We start from the raw sequence: 22,145 nt of genomic DNA, 5'->3' as shown, positions 1-22,145 counted from the left end.
CCTCAATACGCGAGAACGACATCTGCCCGGCTGCACGATCAAGGAAGTCCTCCTCAAGTGGATAGACACCTCTCCAGAATATGCGACTTGGGAACCAACCACTATTCTTCAGCAGTTTCCACAGCTTCAGCCTTGAGGACAAGGTTGATTTTGATGGGGGAGGGCATGTTAGGGTCCAACCCTAACCCCTTTATTTATGTAATAGGGTCAAGTCATAGATATAGTTATTTAAACAGTCAATAAATCCTGTATTAATAATTGTAAGTGGTTGACTCGCATTTAAGAAATGGAACACAGTTAGTTGCAAATGGGCCATGGTATTAGATAGATGGTATTGAGAGAACGATGGTAATGACCCATGGTATTGTATGTATGAATCCTATATAGAGGCTAGAGAATCCCCATTGAAAAATATGGAGTCTTATGTTGTAATTGAGCTCTACTCTGCTGGAGGTTGCCCCCTCGAAGAGGCAAGTGAACATTTCTTTCATCTCTAAATAATAAAATACTTGCTGTTTCTCATTTTATTCTGTGTTCTGGGTTGTTTTTCTTTGCATATTCGATATTCTGGAATTTCTCGCAGGTCAAGAGCATAACATTGAGTCAAGGAAACCAAATAGAATAGTTGGATTATCATGTTCATAACAATTTGTTGTATCACTTGGGAAAGTTGTGTATTCCACAGGGAGAAAGAAATAGTATCATAAGAGAGGCACACACTTCATTGATTGCTGGACACTTTGGTGTAGGCAAGACAATAGAAAATCTTCAAAGGTATTGTTATTGGCCACACATGTTGGATAATGTTTCTCGTTTTATAAGAGGATGTTCTTTATGTGCTACAAGTAAGCCCAGTAATAGGAAACTTGGTTTATACACTCCACTTCCAGTACCTTCACGTCCATGGGAGAGTATCTCAATGGATTTTGTAGGAGGTCTTCCATTTTCAAGGAAAGATCATGATTACTTGTATGTAGTTGTAGACAGGTTCAGCAAGATGTGCATACTAACACAATGTAAAAAGAAAATTACATATGAACAAACAACTCATCTTTTCTTTCAGAACATTTGGGTTCATTTTGGTCTTCCTAATTCCATTGTAAGTGATCGAGATTCTTGATTTGTTGGAAATTTTTGGTCAAATTTATGAAACATGATGGACACAAAGTTGAAGAAGAGTACAAAATTTCACCCACAAACAGATGGACAAACCAAAGTGGTCAATAGAATAGTTATTCATCTTCTTAGAGGATATTGCAGCAAACATCCCAAGTTGTGGGATGAACAATTGCATTACATACAACATTCATACAACAGGGCAAAGAATTCTTCCACAAACACATCACCATTTGAGGCATGTTATGGATATTTTCCAAGATCACCATTGGACTTCATCTTTGAGAAAGATGTTGCTATCAAAGGTCACAGTGACATTGATAAGGCAAGGAAGTTCATAGAGCAAATTCAGTTGATACGTCATACAATGCAAGAAGAGCTTAAGAAAAGTCAAAGCAGCTACAAGGCAAGGCATGACAAACACCATATTGATCACAAATTTCAAGTTGGCGACGAAGTTTGGTTATATATTAGCAAAGGGAGACTTCAAGGGGAAGTTAAAAAGCTGAAACCAATCTATTATGGTCCTTTTAAAATTATGGAAAAGATTGGTAATAATGCATTCAAGCTTTATTTGCCTCCTTACATGCAAATATACTATGTTGTTAATGTTGAGAATTTGAGATTTCTTGAGCCTCCTTTGATTGATGATCAAGGAGAGCATGTTCAGCTGCCATCAATAGATGATTTCTCACCAGAATATCTAGATGAGCTTTAGCAAGATCTCATACTTGACAAAAGAACCAGAACTTCAAAGAGAGGGGATGTCGAATACCTTAGAGTGGGACTCAAGGGACAAAAGCCTTCTCAAGCCAAATGGTTGCAAACTGAAAAGGTGAGGGAGCTGTACCCTCACTTGTTGAACAATTGATAGTATCTTTTGGGGTCCAAAAGGCTTCTAGTGGGGAGGAATGATCAGGTGCTCAGTATTTAGCTCAAAATTCAAAGTTCTCAGATTGGCTCGAAAACTATATGGATGCGTCTATCTCATCAAGACGATCGCAACGCAATTTGTTTCGTCGAAAACAAAGTCCGGATGAAGGAGAAAAGACCTATTGTTCATTTTTTTTTTTTTTTTAACCACATGGTGAATCGATAATTGCCAGTCCTAATCTATGGGAGACCCAGGATCAATTCTCGTAGCTGCGAGTATAACACCAAGAGTACATCCAACTACTTTCAAGTCGATATACTAAGATCCTATGGTTTTAGGAAAGCGAGACTCTTGTGCCGCCAAAGCGGGGGTGGGGAATTTTCTTCTCAAGCCGTCACCACAGCAGGTCACTGTAATCAATGAGATTTGAACCGCGGTCTCCTGAGCTTCGTCCAAGTAGACTTACCGTCAAACCATACATCACTGTACTTGTTGTTCATTTTCTTAAACAACTAAAAAAATTGCAGAATCGGACAGAATGATGACATGGCAGTCCAGTGAGCAATGGGAATCTTCTTCAGTTTTCGCCCAATGGGGCTGTGACAAGTGTCACCTCCGAATTCGCTAGTGTGGTTGTGTGAAAGGGAAATTGCCTAGTTGTTATAGACATTTTTGGGCACTGCAACCCCAATCATACATGTCCATAAACCAAGGGCTCCTAAGTCCCTAAAAGTGTTGTTCCATCCCCTAAAAGAACAAGGTCAGCTGATTACATCATCTCCCAGAAGTTCTCCACAAGAAACTGCTCAGCGCTACTCAAAACTGGACCATACAGGTTGCTCAGTGCTAAGGGTGCGATGCATCCCACCTGCCCAGTGTAAAGGGTGCGATGCATACTGAAAGGCCCTTCTGTAGGGCGCGATGGGCGAGAATTGACAAATGGCAGAGACATTTTGCGAGGTGGATGATCATAGAATCTTCCAGAAACTTCTCCTATGACACTTGCCTCTCTGAATTCGCCCAGGGATGAGTAAGAGATCTTCAATCTCCAAGTGGAACCAAGAACTATCAGAGAGAGGACACTAATCATAATCCCAGAAGCTGACTCACCCCCTGCAATCATCTATATATGGATCCCTCATCACAGAGATCCAGAGGCTGGAATTTTGTATTTTGTAAGGAAGTGTTGTTGGTTTCTTGGTGCAAATCATAGTGTTGGGTGATCTAAGCTTTTCATGAGGTGAAGAAGGGCTTTCATGCTGAGAGGATGATGCTGGGTCAGAAAAATTGGTTGTAATCCTCTTTGCTATTCTTGATATTAATAAAGCTATTCAAGTTTTCCTCCACATTCTTGTATGTTTGATGATATATGCATTTGTGTGGTCAATATATATCTGGTCCTATATTGTTTATGATTGTAGATCTCTGTTCTTCGATAGTATTATGCTGCTTTGATTCCACAGGTATTCTTTGAAGCTGTGTAGACAAAGGAGGAGCGGCAAGGATCTGTCAGAAGGGAGAGGAACCAAGTAAGGAGCTAAGCGCAAGACTGAGGTTGGTGTCCTTTGTTCCCCTCTTATCTACTTCTCATAAAGGAAAACGAAAGTAGTTTTAGTTTGTTTGTTTCTAAGATAGCTACCAGTCTTTGTGGGACTAGTAGCTCTGAGTGGACACTAGATTTCCTGATAAAAAAATGGCGACTCCGCTGGGGAGCGAATAGGTTGCTTTCTTGTCTATATTTGTTTGTTTTATAAACCTACAGACGGAGACTGTGTAACAGCCCGAAGTAAACATGTAATTAATCAAGTAATTGATATTCAACATGCAATTCAACTGATTAACTTCAAGTTCAAAACTATGATTAGAACACTTACCTGTGATTTCGGTTGAAGTCTGTTATCTGCAACAAGGTTTGGGGACGACTCTCCACCCAACCGTAGGCGCAATTGTGCAACGTCTTGCTACAACTGGCCACCCCCGAGCCCTCAATCAACGTTCTACTGCCAGTGACTCCTAGGTCTTAGTATACCATTCTCCCAAGAGAATGAAAGACAGAACCTCGGAAAGATGGAATGCCGGAATGCCTCTCATCTTCCTCACCATCTATTAAATAGAACAAAACATTGGAAGGGGAACCACATGCACACACTAGATGTGTCCGCATGCAACTTTTTTTCTTGTTTTATTTCTTTACTTTTCTTTTGATTTTTAGCTTTCTTGTTTTATTTCCTTCTTTTTGATAGTTTTCATGTTTTATTTTTTATTTATTCTTATTTAGAGCTTTAATATGGTTATTACTATTTATTTCTTTATATATAATATATATTATTTATTATTTAACATTTATGATTTATTATTTTTATTGTTAATTATTATTTTTGTATTATTTTTATTATTTATTATTTATTATTTATTATTTTTATTATTTATTATTTATTATTAAGGGGAGGGATATTACAGACTGAAGTTAAGCCATCTAGCCTTCGAACTGCATTTGCTATGCAAGTGCAAAGTAGATCAATGTTGCTTCAGTCTATCTCCGGGTTTTGTTTATAAACTGAATGATCGATTTGCAAACTTTCTAATTGCCCTAGTGGTGGCTCTAGTAACCTCTTTAGATCAACCCTTGTGATTTATATTTACTGAACATCACTTGCTCGGCCTAAATCCCTGAACTGAGCTGCAAACTGTGACCCGGAACCCAGTGAAGTCTCGTCCCTAGACCATCGCACTGTTTGTTCTTTGGAATCTGGATGCATCACACTTCCTGTGTGCAGTAGGTGCGCTGCATCACACTTTCCCTATGTTACAGGTGCGCTGATCAGACAAGACCTCTTCTGCTCTTATATTTTGGTTTATGTGTTCACTCTTTTCAGTTTTATTCAGGAGTTTTGCTGTCTGTGATCAGTATACCACTGTAGAAACTCCCTTCCTTTCCATCATTCCGCCTCCATTATGCAAAGAACTGTGAACGTTTTTATGTATTGTGTGCCATTTTCAGTTCTCTTTTACAAAGAAGTAGCGTAATCGAATTGTCGTTTCTTGATTTGGAAGTGTCACAAGTGTCGTTTTCAGTCAAAGAAAAGAATTCCATTGTTCTTGATAGTTGATTATACTGTTACTCTTGTATTTGATTTGAATTAGTAGTTTTTCAAGTGGCGAAAACAGTTTTCAATTCAAAATAGTAAAGTGTCGTCATTATCTTCCTTTCATTTTGAAGAGAAATTTGTTAGTACTGTCACTTTGAAAAGATAATTCAGATTTGTACTTAGCATTCTTCTTGTCATTCACACATTAAGAAAGCTGAAAACAAATACATGCATGTGCATTTGCATTTAGACTGCTTGTTGGTTTGATTTAGGATAGTGCATCTAGTGTGTGCTCTCTGCTCTATGTTGAAAGAATATCATCTCTCTTTCTTTAGTAGCTAGGATTTTCATTGCAAAAAGAAGATTAAACGATTGTTTATCATCTTAGACTGCATTTTAGGAATTGTATATCTACATCACGCGGTGAACCTGAAAGGCAAATTTCTTAAGAAAGATCAACTGTAAAATAAATTTAATGAACCTAAAAACGCTTTGGAACCTAACGCACAACATTTAGAAGTCTAGGCTAGAGATGTATTCCGGCGTCGTAAAGCCTGGTAACTGTCGCTTTCACTGTTGGTTGGGTGATTCCTCCTCTTTGAGATGACAAGTGCCAGTACGGACTTGTGCTCCCACGTACCGTCAAGTATATATTAGGAGACCACAATGGGCTTTATCCTTTATCCATAGGAAGCCGTGTCTACCTCCCTATCGATCGCAATGCACTGAACACAACATTCGGGAAGATTGACTGCCGTACCGTAAAAAGTATTCTGAAGTTTTGCGATTGGTTTGGTAATCCCTCTGTCTAGATTTCCAGAGTAGTCTCTTTCGTTCCTTTTCAGACTCCTTAAAGGAAAAGGTCCATCTGAGCACTTGTCACTTCAGGCTCATTAAAAATCGAAGGCAACTAGAGTCATCTTTTGTTTTTCTGGACTCTTAAAAATTGAAAAAACAAGTTGTGTCAAGGCGTCTAAAATTCATTTAATTCGGAAACATTTTCCCCTTTATTTTTAGTTGATCGAGTAATCCGCAATCATGGAAGAAAGTCAATTAAAACCCCGTCGTTCGCGGAGACTTACGAGTCAACCGTCTTTGTCTCGAGAATTGAAACTATTCCAGAAAAAGCGAACTCGTTTAACTGGTTCAAAGTCCCCTGGCCGGGTTGGAACAAGTGTTCCGACACCCTCGGAGACTCCGGTTACTCCAAACATTTCTAGTACCACTGCCTTTGCAGAAGAAGTTCCGCAGCCACTAGAGGACAGTAGAACTAATCCTAGTGTGAGGGTAAACACTTCTATACCTGAACCGATTCCATCTACAACCGATTCAGAAGGTGTTATTCCCCAAACATCTGTCGTTGCAGAATCTATACCTTCTTCACCCCCGGAAATATTTTACGGACCTGATGGTCTACCTCTTCCACCTGGCTTGATTGCTATAGAAGAGATTATGGAGGATCCACCATCTAGTACTCCATCGAATTTTGGAGTTGGGATCACTCTATATCCTTCTTCATCAGAAATTATTCTACCGTCATCGGAAGTTCCTGTGGAATCGCTAGGAAATCTTTTGGATAGACTAGATATGTCTGAACAACCGTCGACATCTAGGACTGTGTCATCTGACACAGTGGCGGCAGAACTTCCTACTACCACTCCAACAATGTTCGCCGGTATACCATCTGTCGAAACTAGCTCTCAATCACTGGATGGAATCCATCCAGGGGCTGTTTCGACGGTCTGGTCTGTTCTCGTTTGTTCATCCAGAATAATATCTGGAATCTCTTATGTTGGGTCTCAACAGATTGATCCTTCACAGTGTCAATTTGGGCAGTCTGGTCCTCAAAGACAAATAATTCCCTTAAACACCAGATTACCGCCGTATGGGGGGCAATATGCCCTTTCATCGTCCCATCCGGGAGGTCAAATATATGAGAGTTCACAACAGAATTCAGCTTATGCTGGAATTACATCCAGTGGTTGGATGCTAATATTGTCTCAACAACCAGGAGTTGTATACTCAATGCAACAAAGTATGCCTATGTCAAATATCCCCACTACACCGGCTATTGTGACGGTGTCGCAAGTACAAGCGTTACCTGCTGTATGCCAACCTCAGGTCTCTCAGGTCACAATCCAATAACCCCTTGTCCCTGAAACACCACCGCAATCATCGGTTAGTGGCTCCTTAACTGGAGTGACCCAGGCTCAAACAGGTACCATTACCCCTCATCTTGGTCAAGCAACCAGTATTGGACAACAGTACATGGTCTCACAACCATGGCTGGTGCAATATCAACAACCACAATTCCAACAAGTTTACCAAGGATCTGAGCACCAAATCTTTGCAAGTAATGGGTAGCCGTATATTCAAAACAGTCAACATCAACCATTTCATAATGGTTATGCCCATCAACCTTACCAAAGTTATCAACATCAAATGCACTATGCTGGTATGCAAAGAGCCATTTCTCAGGCAATCCCATCTTATCCTGGGTATGCTTCGCCGAACCTGAATCAACAGTTGCCCTTCGTGGCGACTTTAGAGTTACCAGATCTAAATCGACTAACAAACGATCCAATCGCTTACGCCCCTTGGTGGCCAGCGATTCCTCATAAACTTCCATCAGATATTCCTAAATTTAATGGAAATCCAGGTGAAGACCCGTCGAATCATGTGATGACCTTTCACTTGTGGTGTTCATCTAACACCCTAAATGATGATTCAATAAGGCTTCGCCTTTTTAAGTGAATGTTAACTGGTCCAGCAGCAAAATGGTATATCGAATTGCCTAGAGCTTTGTTTGATAACTTCAGCGCCCTAGCCACAACCTTTTTAACCCATTTTCAGTTACCCATAAGGTACGAAACGGGAACAGAGCTTCTTACCAATTTCAAACAAACGACGACCACTCACATATCAGATCATATTCATGAGTGGCGACGTCATCGTAGAATGGTAAAAACATATGTTCCTGATCAGCTGCTAGCTGAATGGTTTATCAAGTCGCTATTACCTTCTATTACCGAAGATGTGGCAAAGGGAGGAGTCGTCACCGAAGAGCAAGTAATTGCTCGTGCGCAATATCTAGACTTGATCTATACCCAGTCTAGCACGCTCTACGATAAAATCCCTGATGCTCCTAGACCAGAATTTTCCATTCCTCCCTCTCCTAAATCGAACAAAGACTCTCATGCTGGCGACAGCATGATAGGAACAACCAGCACAAAAACCACAAAGGCTAAGTTGAAAAAGACCTGTACGGTTTCATGTCAAAATGCAAATGAAGAACTTCTTGCCTCGGAAGTAAATGCCGTATCGATGGACAAAGGCAAAGAAACCAAGCAACCAGGGGGCAAGAAGAAAAAGAAAGGGAATAAGAAGAAATAGGAGGAGTCTTCACCTGAAAAATCTTCTGCAAACCCTTCTGGAGATAGGAAACCAAGTCATCCATGCTTTATATGTGATGAGGATCATTGGATGAGAGATTGTCCATATAAAGCTGAGCTTAGAAAATTCTTCAAGAATTCAAAAACCTCGGCGGTATTGACTGATCCATTTCCAAATCCAGGAACAAACATGGTTGCTAGTGACAATGCTTCCCCGTCCCAAGTGCTAATGTTGTCAGTTTCGAAACAGAAAAATGATGCTTTGATATCGACAAGGAATAAAGATTATGGGAATCCATAGCTGTCAGACAACAAGGCTAATGATCAACCTAGTAGCTCGACAACAACTTCGATCGAAGTTGTGCCACCCATCATTTCTGAACTAATGATAAAGCCGCCAAAGGGAGTAGTACACAAATCGACATTTAATCCTCGTGCTAGAGTAGCACAAAATTATAATATAGTGGAAGATCTAGCCCAATCGCCATCCGCTATGTCGACACTTGAGGTACTGCAAAATTTCCCCTCCCAAAAGCAGGCTTTATTATCAGCGATAGGTGGGATTGACCCAACGGATTCTAATCTTGTGTCCTTTAATCACAAAGGATATGACCCTCAGTTACCAGCTCAACTAGCTTTCCTCATTCAAGTGAAAGCCCTCAACAAAACTGTTCATCGAACAATTATTGATGAGGAGGCATCTACATGTATTATGTCGATGAGTTGCTGGAAAACTTTAGGATCTCCAACCTTGTTGCGATCTTCGACAACATTAAAAGCATTTGATGGACGAACATATACCCCATACGTGATTTTAAGTAACTTGCAAGTAGAACTGGGGGTCAAAACAGTAGAAATAGATGTTGAAGTAATTGATGGAAATCTCGATTACAACATCCTACTGGGAAGGCCCTGGATATATGCTATGGTAGCGGTTGTGTCGACCTATTTCATGAAGATTGCATTTCCCTTTCAAGGAGGAATTACAATCGTCGACCAACAAACATTTCTCCCCAATAGTTCACAAGTTACGGGAAGCATTCCGATGATCCATGGAAGCCCTCATTCGCTTCAAAATATCGGAGTAGGCCTACTAAAAGACCCTATATTAATGGGGACATTTGCCCTACCGCCTCCAATGAATCTGGCGGAAGTGGCAACGGTGGGAACCTGCAATATGATATCTTCTAACGATATTAACATGGATCATCTGCAGGTATTGCCTCCAAGCCTAATAGAAATATTGTAGCAATCAATGTTTTCGGCATGGGAGGCGAACCCAAATCAACGCTCATCAAGCGTTTGGATAGATAGGTCTAAGGAATATGGTACCCCTTCAGATCCTTGGTCGCAAGTACATTTTACAGATGAAGGAATTGTTCAGTCAATGATGATTGACGGGGCACCATGGGAAGATTACCACCATCGTTCCCATCTTCTAGATTATAAGGAAGATACTCCTAGTGAACTTAATCATCCCTTAGTTTTTGATTTTCTATCAAATACTGTAAACACGGTGGATTCCGAGTGAAACTTCTCCAATATTGAAGAGACTATCGCCATAAATATCTCGACCAAAACAGATGTTGTAGAGAATATTCATGTCGGCAAATCTTGTTCTCCTTCAGAACTGGAAATATATAGCGCTCTTTTTCGTGAATTCAGAGATGTCTTTGCTTGGTCGTATGATGAAATGCCAGGCATTGACTCGAGCATAGTGGAACACGAAATTAAGATATATCCAGATGTCAAACCGGTACGACAACAGCTATGGCAGGTGCACCCCAAGAAAGCCGCTGCCATCAAAGCAGAAGTTGAAAAAATTCTCCATGCTGGTTTTATTTACCCGGTTCCTCTAACTGATTGGGTATCAAATATTGTTCCTATAATGAAAAAACAAGGAACGATTAGAGTGTGCGTCGATTATAGGGATGTAAATCAAGCTTGTCCGAAAGACAACTACCCTACACCCTTCATTGACCAGATAATTGATGAATGCGCCGGATGTGAAATCTTTTCGTTTATGGACGGATTTTCCGAGTATAATCAAATAAATATCTGCCCACAGGACCAGTCAAAGACTGCATTTATTTATCCGTGGGGCACATTTGCATATCGAAAGCTACCATTTGGTTTAAAGAACGCAGGGGCAACATTTCAGAGGGCAATGAATTATGCCTTCCATGACATCAAAAACATCGTTCAACCATATCTTGACGATCTTCCGGCTCATTCACGAAAGCGGACCAATCATCCGCAACATTTGGGAGCGATATTTCTACGTTGCCGACACTACAAGATACAACTCAATCCACACAAATGTGTGTTCTATGTCAGTTCTGGTCATTTACTTGGCTTTGTGGTCTCAAAGGATGGATTCGTCTTGACCCATGTAAGGTTCAGGCAATCATTAATTTTCCTCCACCCTCAAATTTTCTTCAGATTCAGAAACTCCAAGGGAAAACGAACTTTCTGAGGAGGTTCATTCCAAATTATGCAGAACTTGCTAAAGGTTATACTCGTCTATTGAAAAAAGAAGTACCCTTCATCTGGGATCAAGTCGCGCAAGCTTCCTTTGATGCTCTAAAGGAATCCCTAATAAAAGCATCATTAATGTGTGCTCCTGACTATCAAAAAGACTTTAACTTGTATCTGGCTGCAGCGGATACGACCATCGCAATGGTTTTAGTTCAAGAAGACAATGGAATTGAACATCCTATATATTATTTGAGTAGAAACTTAAATGATACAGAAAGCAAGTACTCTTACGTTGAAAAGCTAGCTCTCGTAGTTGTTCAAGCGATACAGAGATTTCGACACTATGTCCTCTTTCGAAAAACTACCATTCTGTCAGATTGCAACCCCATGACTTATATATTGTCGAGATAGTTGCTGGGGGGCAAATATTCAAAATGGATAGCAATTCTACAAGAGTTTGATCTAGAATTTGTAAAATCCAAATCGAAGAAATCCCTAGTTTTCGCAGAGTTACTATGTGATCTCCCATCATCGTCCAACGATGTAACATCAGAAGAAGCAATCGTGGACGAATCTTTTTTTTGATATCTTCAAGCGATTCGTGGTATGGAGACATAATAATATATCTCCAAACCCAAATATATAGGTCTAATACCTCCCGCTCGGAACAATGACGCATTCGATACCAAGCGAAAGACTACATGATCGTCGGTGATACACTTTACCGTCGTGGTGTCGATACAGTTCTGAGGAGGTGCCTCACCCACGAGGAGGCCGAAAAATTCCTAAATGATTGCCATTCAGGCGTGTGTGGGGGGCATCAATCAGGTTACGCTACGGCGCAAAAGATTTTACGAGCATGATACTTCTGGCCAAACATGTTCAAAGATTGCATAACCGCAGTCAGAAGTTGCCATGCATGTCAAATCTTTGATCGAAAAACCAGAATACCACCTGCACCTCTGTAACCAATAGTTGCTGTTGGGCCATTTTCCAAATGGGGCATAGATTTCATGACATGTAACCCCACCTCGGCTGGGGGCATGGGTATATCATAGTCGCAGTAGACTATTTTACCAAATGGGCCGAGGCGATGCCTACATTAAACAACAGCGGCGAAACGACTGCCCTCTTTTTTTTCAATCATGTAGTCTCCAAGTTCGGCGTTGCATAGGCCATAGTCACAGATCATGGATAGCATTTTCGCAATCACATGATGGTTGAGTTGGTTGCCAAGTTAGGGCTGTCCCACGACAGCTCTACTCCGTATTATCCGCAGGCTAACGGACAAGTTGAGGCAATCAACAAGGTCCTGAAGCGAATGCTGCAAAGGATGATTGGAGTCCACAAAAGGAGTTGGCACCTGATCTTGTACTCAGCCTTGTGGGCATACCAAACATCCGTGAGGAATGCAACCAGGTTTACACCCTTTCAATTGGTGTATGGCCTGGAAGAAATCCTACCAGTTCAATGTGAAATCTCGTCTCTCAAACTCGCAGTCGACCTTCTCCCCGGAACCTCAGAAGAAGAGGCTCGTTTCTTGGAATTAATCCAATTTGATGAAACCCGTCATGATGCCGCTTTGGATAACGAAGCCCATAAGAAACGAGTCAAAGCATAGTTCGACAAAAATGTCAAACCCCGTGTCTTCTCAGAAGGTGACCTGGTCTTGCTTTACGACCAGGAGTCCGATAAATTGGGAGAAGGTAAATTGAAATCTTTATGGATGGGCCCTTATACTGTTAAACGTGTATTAGCAAAAGGAGACTACGAGTTAGTAGATTATGATGGGATTCCACTGGCACAACCTCGTAACGGGTTGTACCTTAAGCGTTACTATGCTTGACTCAAGATAGTAACCCCTATGCTTTTGTTACATTTTTGTTTTCGCTAAGGGTAATTGTTTTGGTTAAGTGATCTGCTTTTATGTTTGTTGCAGATGTCAGACCTATTGGAATCATTTGTTGGATATGCCGATGGAGCGAGTCGTAGTTTGCGGAACCTATCTTCTGCGGCTTGGGCCATCTTCGATCCAAGTAGCGAGTTAGTGAGTTTCAGAGGGGTATGTATTGGTCCATCAACGAACAATATTGCTGAATACAGGGCGTTGATAGAGCTCCTCTTTGATGCCATTACGTGTGGCATACGCCGACTTGTCATCAGGCTAGACTCACAACTCGTCATCCTACAACTCACCGGTATCTACTCCGTACGAAATCCAGCTATCTATCGTATGTTCCTAAGGGTCAAAATTTTGGAAAGGCGGTTTGATTCTATTCAATATCAACATGTCTCTAGAAACTTAAACACATTAACAGACTCATTGGAAAATTATGTGTTAGATAGACATTTGCAACGTTTATAAAAGAAGCATCTCATCAAATATTTGCATTAAGATCACGTAACTCAACCAAAATAAAGCTCCGAAAATAAAAAATATATAATTGTTTATGGTTCATACATAATGTTCTGTAACCAGGACAAAATCAGTCAAATGACCCAAAACTCAAAATGCTAGGGGGCACCCTAGTCTAATGATGCTGGTGATAACAAGTCACCGCCTGTGCAATCATGCGTAAAAGCCTAGTCCATTGACTCGGCACGCCAGTAGTATGTCGCTGCAACCTCAGAGGTAGCTCATCGGTCCTCACATCCGGAATACCAAGAGTGAGGCCCTCGACCTGATCCTGCAATGCTGAAAGAGTCTCGGCCACATCAAGGTCGCGAAGGATAGCCCTCCCCATAGCCTCTCCTGCTAGAGCGGCAGCTGGTACTCTCAGACGTACTACTGGCCGAACTGGTCCAATATCTGCATGAGCACATGAGTTTTGATTAGTCTTGATAGAAGAAAGCACAAGAACGTTATAAAAAGAAATGATAAACAAAGATATGGTCAGAGAATTTACCAATAGCACCGCACTGCTCACCAGCCGGCAACACCAAATCCGAATCACCCTGAAATCCATACCGGCATATGGATACTCAGAAAAAACCATCTCCTGAAGGTTGAACAACTCAAAAAAGGTATCAGAAAAGGAAACCTGGGACTGACCAGCATGTCGGGCCATAAGGTCGACCCATCTCTGCATCTGTGGATCAGTCGGAGGAGGTAAGCCAAGTGAAATGTATTGCGGCTGCATCAGCGGGATCTTTTCCAAGGCGAAAGCAGTCAAAATAGAACCATAGCCAAAGTTCTTCAGCTTTCCATTTTTCACCTTGGTCAGTTGTTCTTTCATCACAGGAAGTACTGTGTCACACCAGTTGAACACCTTTGGTTCAAGGCATTCCAAGGCATACTGCATATAGGACCTGTTAGCCACGTGAAGAGCCGCACTACTAGCCAGTCTAGCAAAAGTGAACAGAATGGTCCTCAAGGACCGGTCATTGACATATCGATTGTTGATCTTGCCATCCCTACTCGGCTGAGATCCCTCTCTGCAATACCGGCGAATATAATCTCTCACGGATTCGCCCCCACGGGCGGGGCCTGATAATGAAAGAGGGGCACCACGCCTCGATAAACCGGTCAAAAAATAGATGTCCACGACAGTCAAGGGGATAGATTTGCCTCTAATCTAAAACACCTGGTTGGTAGGATCCCATGCATCGAGAAGATATTGCAATAGGTTGATTTGTTGCCTCATGCTAGAGATGCGGAAAAACTTGAACAGGCCACAGTTCCGCAATGCAGTTACCGTAACCGGATCATGTAAAGCAAGCATGTCCTCTTCTTCATGTTCGCGTTCTCACCATGTAACAACCATTTTGCTCCGATAAATCTCTGCAAAACAAGCAAGTGAAGAGTCAGGATCCTGATTTGGCAAAAAACAGGCAAAAATTCCATGAGAAAACAGTGCAAAAAACTTCCCTTCTCGCGCCCATCGCACCTTTCGATATAGAAAGGGTGCGATGGAGCCAGGGAAAAAATTTTCAAACCCCAGAGGCTCAGAAAAATAGGGAAACATGCACAGAATTCAAAAAGGAAAGAATGCAACTGAAGAGCTCAGGTTTAGCTCCTACCTGGTCCAGACGGCGCCGAGAATCGTCCACAGAATCTCCCAAAATCAGCTGGTGAAAATCAAGGGGGAAAAGCACCTCCAGAGCTCCAACAAACCAAAGTTCAAATGAAATGGTAAAATGAGGGGTAAAAACCACTTTTAAATTACTTTTTACGTGATTCGAGTAAAATATTAGTGCTTTAACTCATTTTTAAAACATATATTGTGCATTTCTAATCGGTTTGATGAAGCGATTGAACAGGCGGTACAACCTTTGAAGGAACAAAGTGATTAATGGTGAAATTAAATCAATGACCATTATCACGAGCAGTTTTTATGTGGAGTTCAAGCTCGTTAAAAATTATACATAAGCAATGAGAAAATGTTTCCCCCAGAGTTTAAGCTCATTAAAAAATGAACCAATTTCTGGTAAATAACCATTGTGAATGCATTATTATCAGCTCGTGAGCCTTGGTCGTGTTCTCATCATCACCTCCACTCTGTTTTAGCCGATCATTCACCTCGATTTGGTTGTTTACCCCTTTTCAGGAACAGTTGCGAAGAATGACCCTGTTAGCCATCCTCGTGACACTGCCGTGATTGGAAAATTCCAAACCTTACCTGGAATCAGCTGCTTCCTGAAATTATCACTCGTTCCTCAAAAAACGAGTATCCTTTAAGATCTTTTCATCTGACTCATAAAATATGAAAATATTGCTGAGAAATTGGCCTCTCCAGCTCGTTAAAGTTACCGGAAGTGCTATCCCTCCTCTAGATTTTAATATTTTTGGACCTGAGGGATTATTACACAAAAATATCGAGCGCTTGTTTTGTTCGGCTCGTTAAAATTACCGAAAATTCATCCCTTTCGTATTATTTTATACTTTTTCGGACTTAAGGGATTATATAACGAAAATGGATTGTTGGAGTTTCCTTTACGTCCCTTTCAGACTCTCTAAAATTGAAAAGGACCGAGTTATCTTTGTCGTTAGACTCGTTAAAACCAAATAGTGACAAACTTGTCCATACAGACAAGAACGAGTTTCACTGTCGCTAGGCTCGTTAAAAAATAGCGATGGGTTTGCCCGAAGGGAAAATTATAGAACAAGCATATGTTATCCTCCTCAAGCTTGACAAAAATAAAGAGGTACTGGTCAGCAATGACTGGGGAAAAATTGGGAAGAAAACTTGAAAAAACTTTATTGGTAGCAAGTCGCTCTTGAACATGACACTTTCACTCCACGTCCGAGTCGGGTTGGGTTATTCCATTCACCGGTCATATTACCATTGGTCCATCACACCATCCATATTTGGGGTTAACGCTACCAATCCATGTCAGTGTCGCCAGTATGTTCAAGAGAAGTCGCTTAGAGAATTCACCTGTGTCTCATCCGCTGCAATACATTCACGCTCCATTCTTTCATGACTGCCACCCTGAACCCTGTATCATCAGATTGTTTTCAACTCCAAAAATCATTTACTCCGTTACGTGTCGTAGATGTGGGATTCATTAAGGCCCTCCTATGACAGGTCACTTCTTGTCACTCATTATCCAAGAAGTCGACTTAGGAACAACCCTTTCAGTACTTTGAAGCTTGCATGCCTCAATGGCAAGTTTCTCACTTCCGGCGACAGGTTTACATCAATGGCCTTTGACCGAAAGATTTTGCGTGGTGTTCGACGCCAAGTCCCTTATTCACACCACGCGAATTGTATTGTAGTACCTTGAGGGTCATCATCATTATCGGTGATTCCTCTCGCGCCTGTTAACAGCTTACATCATTGGCTGGTAATCAGGCGATGTCTGTCCATGTTCGACTCCAGAACATCTTTCACATGGATCGACTTGTACTCTGAGTGAAGATTGGACGAGTTGAAGACCCCGGATCTAGTTTCATCCATCCGGGATGCGATATATTCAGGAAAATAAAGACATCAAATGTACATTGTTGCTGCATAGATGATCATCCGAATCAAAGGATGATGGCTCTATCAGAATCATCAGTCTCCCGTACAGACGGTCGTCTGTCTTATGTACATGAAAATGAATTTATAAAGCTGAGCATGGGAATGCCCGACTCATCTAGATCATGAAAAATATTATGAAGATAATGTATTGTATTGTATCTTATTACAGGTTGCCTCCCAGCTCGAAAAATCTTCGGATCCTCATGATAAAGCATTTCACCCGACATCAAAAGATTAACGACCTCATGCTTTAGGGGGCAACTGTTATAGACATTTTTGGGCACTGCAACCCCAATCATACATGTCCATAAACCAAGGGCTCCTAAGTCCCTAAAAGTGTTGTTCCATCCCCTAAAAGAACAAGGTCAGCTGATTACATCATCTCCCAGAAGTTCTCCACAAGAAACTGCTCAGAGCTGGTCAAAACTGGACCATATAGGTTGCTCATTGCTAAGGGTGTGATGCATCCCACCTGCCCAGTGTAAAGGGTGCGATGCATACTGAAAGACCCTTCTATAGGGTGCGATGGGCGAGAATGGACAAATGGCAGAGACAGTTTGTGAGGTGGATGATCATAGAATCTTCCAGAAACTTCTCCTATGACACTTGCCTCTCTAAATTCGCCCAGGGATGAGTAAGAGATCTTCAATCTCCAAGTGGAACCAAGAACTATCAGAGAGAGGACACTAATCATAATCCCAGAAGCTGACTCACCCCCCTGCAATCATCTATATATGGATCCCTCATCCCAGAGATCCAGAGGCTGGAATTTTGTATTTTGTAAGGAAGTGCTGTTGGTTTCTTGGTGCAAATCATAGTGTTGGGTGATCTAAGCTTTTCATGAGGTGAAGAAGGGCTTTCATGCTGAGAGGATGACGCTGGGTCAGAAAAATTGGTTGTAATCCTCTTTGCTATTCTTGATATTAATAAAGCTATTCAAGTTTTCCTCCACATTCTTGTATGTTTGATGATATATGCATTTGTGTGGTCAATATATATCTGGTCCTATATTGTTTATGATTGTAGATCTCTGTTCTCCGATAGTATTATGCTGCTTTGATTCCATAGGTATTCTTTGAAGCTGTGTAGACGAAGGAGGAGTGGCAAGGATCTGTCAGAAGGGAGAGGAACCAAGTAAGGAGCTAAGCGCAAGACTGAGGTTGGTGTCCTTTGTTCCCCTCTTATCTACTTCTCATAAAGGAACACGAAAGTAGTTTTAGTTTGTTTGCTTCTAAGATAGCTACCAGTCTTAGTGGGACTAGCAGCTCCGAGTGGACACTAGATTTCTCGATAACACTAGTTGGCTCCAAGTGGAATTCGAATTTATTTTTATGTAAATATTATTATATATTATATATATAGTGTTATTTATATTATATAGTTTTTTTTTAACTATATATTATATATATAATGTTACATATATTTAAATATTAAATACTAAAATTTAAATCCACATTTGCATTAACCAAAGTCTGAAGGCACATGTTATATTTCAAATGGCGCATAGACCAATGTTTCAGGTGGCATATATTATGTATTAATAAATATGACGGGGGAAGGCGGGTTTGAACCCATGACCTCCCCCTCCTATTTTCATGCCCTACCACCAAGCTATGGAGAGTGCGTCGAAAAGGAGGGCACATGTAGTTTTGTTAAACCATACCTGTTGACCGACGGTGGAGAGGAGGCGGCCAGCCCCGCGGGGCCAACCCCTCTCCATGCGACCACAAACCCGAAACCAAGAGCCATAGGAGAGCTTAGCGGTAATCCTGCTTAACTTAAGTTAAATTTGTTTCAATATTAATTAATCATGCTTAATATTCAGATTAAGTTGGCAGCAGATTTGGCGGCGTGGCAAATTAGGCAGAAACTGCCAGTTTTCGCAGTCTTAATTGGAGTCTCTTCAGATTTAGCAAAGGTTTCCTAGGAAAAATTAAATGAGGCATAACTTACTCAATTTTTGACCAAATTGAGATCAGAAAGAAGTGTTCTTGGCTAATTTGGACCTTCTGAACACATTGGTGCAGGTATCAAAAGCCATAGATCTTTGTAAACAATTTTTTTTCAACATTGAGATAATATAAAGGCTTAAGCCATAGAAGCTGGACCAAGGAGATATAGCCCAAGAGGGGTGAACTCCTTCATCAAAACACTGTGTTAATGTGTTTCTTTGGTGGTTTGCTGTATTATACATGTTTTCTATTCATTATTAGTTTATGAAGCTATTTTTTTCATGAATGTCTTGTTAAACTTAAGGAAATTTACCTGTTTCTAAGAACTAACAACTATGGAAACCTCAACACCAAAAGCAAGAAGAAAGCACATGTTTATTAATTTGTAATTTTTATTAAAACAACAAAACTAATCATACAAATATAGATCACTAGGCCTTGAATTCCCCGAATCGACTAAAAATGTCATCTTTCATTTTCATAAAGAAGATTTAGGTTTAAATGGAAAAGTCATCTATGAATGTGACATAGTAGAGAGACCTTTGTGCTGATGCTACTGAAATTGGTCCAAATACATGTGAATGAACAAGATCTAATAACCCCTTGGACCTGCTCTTGTTACTTAGGAAATCAACCTTGGCATTCTTTCGAATTGCACACCCTTCACACATGCCTTGTTGTTCAATGTTGAACTCTGAGAGACCAATGAAAATATCCATCAAAATTGGCAATGCCATGTAGTGCAAGTGTGCCATCCTCCTATGCCATAGCTCACACAAGTTGTCATTGCTATGTACCAAAACATGTACTATCATCCCTTACAACCTATAGAGACTATCCTCTATAATCCCAATGACTCATGCTAAGTCAAGATTAGCTATCTCTTGACATATGAGTATATGTCCATTTTTTTCAACCCTAGAACGTATAGCATTTCCTTAACATCTAATGACCCTCCAAACTCAAGTTGAAACATGATGGTCCCAACACCCCTCATTGCATACATGGCATCATTTCCAATCTTCACATGTAGATTTGAGTCTTTCTTTGTCAAACTAATAAAAGGATCTTGTGTTGCTATCATGTGGCATGATGCACCACAGTCCAAATATTGTGCACTCCTATTGGTGGTGCTAGTAGATAAACAAGAGACCAATAAGAAGTCCTTCTCAAATTTGGCTACAAACTCGTTGACTTGTGTTGATGTTGTTATTTGTTATAACTTACACTTTTGCTTCTTCTTTGGACACTATGATGCATAATACCCATTCTTGTAACAAATGAAACACTTGATTTTTACTCAAGTCATTCTTCTTGCTTAGTTGTGATGTTGACATTTCACTTTTGACTTGTTTAGTATAACCCTTTCTTTTCCTTTTTTTGGATTAACCCACCAAGGCCATGTTCTTCTCTCCACCTCCTTACTTGTTAGCATTAACATTTTTATGATATTCTTCCTCAATGCAATCATCCTAAATCCCTTTGCAATTTGCAAAGTGTTTCCAACTGTAGATCCCCTTGAAAAATGGTTCCCAAGACTTAGTGAACGCATTCAGTGCCACATGTACTAGTGAGAAGTGTAGAGAGAGATGTTCATGTATGGGCTTAGAGGGTACTTGGAGTCCCATAAAGATATTCAAAAATTCTGGAATCCATAGGGCTTTGAAACACCCCTGGCTGACCAATTTGGAAAACTTGGAAGGGTAGTGGTTCAATTCGATGGACTGTGGGTGTAGAGAAGGGGATGCACTACCTTGGGTTGTGTGGGTTGATGAGGTGTGGAACTGTTGGAGTTTGGTACCTTGGCGTTGCTCATATTTGGTACTAGTTATATGCTTGGTTTCGTGTAAGCCATGTTATATGGTGGAGTCATGACCCCAGCTCAGAGGTGTTCCATTGCTTAGAGAGTTGGAGCAGCATGGTCTATGACTAGGTGGGATGTCTGAATTCTATAGCCAATCTGTGGATTTAATTAGATAAATGGTAAACATATTTTAAGTTTTTATTGTTTAGGACTCTTATGCCAATTATTTTGATTATGTTACATATACGTGTCATAATATGTTTGTGAATGGCATCGTTGCAGCTAGGTGTCTACAAGGTGTTACGTAACTATTGATATAATTACATCTTAATATATTGATATTATTAATGTTTAAGATGGACATACTACATACTGGTTTTACTGTAGAAGAGTGAAGTGAGCTAACTTCCAATGTTTCTTGATTACAAGAAAATATAATGTTATCCTCTGACCTGTCTGCCTAATCATTTGATTTCATTTGACAAAACCATGATAACATCAATAGATGGGATCTCACATTTTTGACTTGGGATGGGAAATGGTAGGAGAAGACATGAAATATACAGGTTGATGCTCTTTTTTGTGGTTACGATTGTTGAGTTTCATTTTCTCCTTCCATTTCAATAGTTAAATGCTTAGATCTTATGCCTTATTAAACTGGTGCACTTGGCTACAGGAAGTATAAGGCGTTCCTACATTTCCTTCTAGTAAATGTTGAGCCCAAAACTGGTAAAACTATTAGTTTTCATTTCCATTTGGACATTTGGTTGATGTAGAAAACTGTTAATTATCAATTATCTTGGAATTTCATTTTTAAGTTGTATTCTAGGAAAGATGTTGGCAACTATATTCTATCTTCCCCTACGCAAACTACAAAATTGAAAACATGATCCATGAACAGATTTGGATGTTGCATTCATTTTGAGAGGAGCAAGTTTATCATTTTAATGGCCACTTGCATATCAATTCTTCATTTATGTGTTTCTTCATTTTAATTTCTATTTTTATATGCTTAATTATTGTTTGTTGACATGCTTTGTCTGTGTATCTATATTAGGTTGGAGAACTGAAAAATTTAGTTGAAGAATGAAAAATAAAATACATTGGACTTTCTGAGGCTTCGACATCAACAATTCGAAGGGCTCATGCTGTACATCCTATAACAATAGTTCAATTAGAGTGGTCCTTGTGGAGTAGGGATGTAGAGGAAGACATTATTCCAACTTGTAGGTACATAATATTTTGGAGTTCATACTTTTCATGTGGCCATTCACCTAATATTATAACTTACAAACTAAAGTTATAACTTGCACACTGAAGATTAAACATTTCATTGCAGGGAGCTTCGTATTGGAATTGTGCCATATAGCCCTCTGGGGCGGGGTTTCCTGTCTTTTGGAGCAAAGTTAATTGAAAATTTAGATGACAGTGATTTCAGAAAGGTATTTTGGATCCATTTATTCATACTTGTACA

At 40.4% G+C, this 22,145-nt stretch overlaps 1 pseudogene; it reads left to right on the top strand.

Annotated features, from left to right (window-relative positions):
* The window catches only part of LOC149267143 (putative aldo-keto reductase 2), a 106,603-nt pseudogene that overhangs the window by 76,257 nt on the left and 8,201 nt on the right, over nucleotides 1-22,145 (top strand).

This window comes from Pinus tabuliformis, chromosome 6 (genome assembly GCF_031772625.1).
Source record: "Pinus tabuliformis cultivar Carrire ecotype Pingquan chromosome 6, CPIR1, whole genome shotgun sequence".
Taxonomy (NCBI): domain Eukaryota; kingdom Viridiplantae; phylum Streptophyta; class Pinopsida; order Pinales; family Pinaceae; genus Pinus; species Pinus tabuliformis.
The sequence above is the reverse complement of the archived record's forward strand: the minus strand, read 5'-3'. Positions and strand labels throughout refer to the sequence as shown.